The sequence below is a fragment of the Heterocephalus glaber genome, unplaced genomic scaffold, assembly GCF_053883595.1.
Source record: "Heterocephalus glaber isolate CG9 unplaced genomic scaffold, H.glaber_assembly_v1.0 deba00001613, whole genome shotgun sequence".
Taxonomy (NCBI): domain Eukaryota; kingdom Metazoa; phylum Chordata; class Mammalia; order Rodentia; family Bathyergidae; genus Heterocephalus; species Heterocephalus glaber.
The window spans coordinates 6,167,824-6,170,159 of record NW_028258384.1 but is presented as its reverse complement, the minus strand read 5'-3'; the positions used below and the strand labels follow the sequence as shown (position 1 = coordinate 6,170,159).

The 2,336-nt window shown below is 38.3% G+C and overlaps 1 pseudogene; it reads right to left on the bottom strand.

Annotated features, from left to right (window-relative positions):
* Positions 1-200: 200 nt before the first annotated feature.
* LOC101710192 (protein cornichon homolog 1 pseudogene) lies at positions 201-1,218 on the bottom strand (annotated as a pseudogene).
* Between the last annotated feature and the right edge of the window lie 1,118 nt (positions 1,219-2,336).

The window sequence follows — 2,336 nt, the reverse complement described above, 5'->3', positions numbered from 1 at the left end:
ATTTTTAAGAATACCTTTACTACTAGATTTCAACAGTAAGCGTATTATAACCAGATTCTTAGTAAGTAATGTCTTACAAATAAATAAAATAGCTTTAAATGCATTCTTCCCAAGTCAGCATATATTTTTATGTCATACTCATTTATGTTTAAGAATTAAAGCAAGTATATTACTCTGATGGAAACATGAAAAATCTCTCATTCATGCACTATACAGGGATAATATTCAAGTCAAAGGGGGAAAATCCCACTCTTCTTATTTTTGTAAATGTATCCAGATATAATCATCTACATGATAAATGAGGAAACCTATCAAGTTTCCTACGAGTTAGATATACATTTTCACTTCATCAGAAGCACCTGATTATCTATGGCTACTTTATAATAAGATGGCATTTCAATAAACCAAATGAGTCCTACAGGTTCCTATAAACAAAAGCTTCCTATGGACTAGGACAGTCGGTAATTAATGTGCTCTTTCAAAGGAGTTTGGCTGTTCCTTAAGGAGTACAAATTCCACCTGTCAACAGCAGAGATAATCATTTTATATTAATTTATATGTAATTCCACTTAAATTCTCTGTCCAAATATAACATGAAAAGTCTTTCCACAAGCAAAAAATGTGGAAACATTTAAAAATAGTCATTGTTTTAAAGTAACTGATCAGATCCTATGGGTTACTCCCAGAAACAGGACCTTGCTGTATGGAGTTCCTTCCTGTAGTGGCTTCCACATGTGCTTAACTAGACCCTTCTTCTGCGTTCTGTTCTAAGAGCTCACCAGAATATAAACCATGCCATATAGGTAGTAAAAAAAATGCTAGGAGGTAAAAAGCTAGTTTGCACCATCCTTCCTTCTGACAGTACGGTAGGATATCTGCATTAATGATAGTTGTGGGGTCGTAGAGTCCCGGTCTGCTGATCACCAGTCTACTTATGTACCTCTAGATATGGTATGCCAAGAGGAGCATATTGAGACCCAGGGTGAGCCACTCTGCTGCACAAAGAAACATGACACAGAAGAAAGCATGGATGAGGTACTTGGGGAGGACCAGAGGATTCAGGGTATTACACTGGTCTATAGGATTCTTGTAATCAGACTTCAGCTCATCAAATACTACAATGTGCCAGATGGTGAATAAGATGAGCGCGGCGGTGAGCAGCAGCGCCACCATGTAGCAGAAGGGTGTGAAAATGAATGCCATGGCTGGGGCGGAGTGGCGGGCGGGGGCACGGGTGCCAGCGAAGAAAGGCTACTTGGGGCCCGCTGGGTAAAAGCATTCACTTCCACCTAGCCGTGGCCACAACCGCCTCCACGGTGCCAGCCCCCACAGACACATTATTAAGGGCAGATAAGTGTTCTCTAGATCCAGATGTGTCAGAGATGGTCTTGGCATTTATACTGGGGCACATATCCAGTATAAATGAGGACATACTGTAGAAGTAGAATCCTCACAGTATGTGTGACCTCACTTTTTTTTCTTCTTTTCACAAAAGTAATACAAATTAGTAAATTAAATAATTCATTCAATTATTTAATCAGTAAACACTGAGCACCTAATATGTTCCAGGCATACAGCTAGACATGGGAGAAACAGTGGTGAGCAAAGAGATATGGTCCTTACTCACAGGAGATTACAAATAAGTGTGTATGGGGATGGGGAAGAGAAATAAAATAAATTTATATTTGATTGTAATTAAAATCATGCAAGTGATATGTAGGAAGTGTACAGCATTTTTTGAAGTACTAATCTAATTTAGAGGATCAAGGAAAGCCTTTGTGTTTAAGTCACTTCAAAACTGAATATGAGAATGACAATCAACCATGTGAAAATATGCAGGAAATGCATAAGAGGCGAGAGGTAGAAATACTACAAGGGCCTTAAGTTGGAAGCAGGCCTTGGAGATTCAAAGAAGTTCTGAAAAACAGTAGGCTAGGAAGGGAGGGTGATAGGAAATAAGTTCTGGATGCTAAATCATATAGAATCATTAACTGAAATAACCTCTGAAAAGTGAAATACGTCAGGCAGAGTAAGACAAATACCATTTGATATCACTCATATGTGGAATCTAAAAAAATTTGATATCATACAGGTTGAGCATAGAATAGTGGTTACTAGAAACTGGGAGAGTAGAGGAGAGAGGAGTTGGGGAGAGGTTGATCATAATATTAAAGCTAGATTAGAAGAATAAGTTCTGGGGTTCTATGGCATAGGAGTGTGGATATAGTTAACAATAATGAGTTGCATATCTAGAAATAGAAGAGAGGGTTTTGAATGCTCTCACTACAAGGAAATGATAAATGCTTAAGTGGATGGATTTGCTAATTACCCTTGGT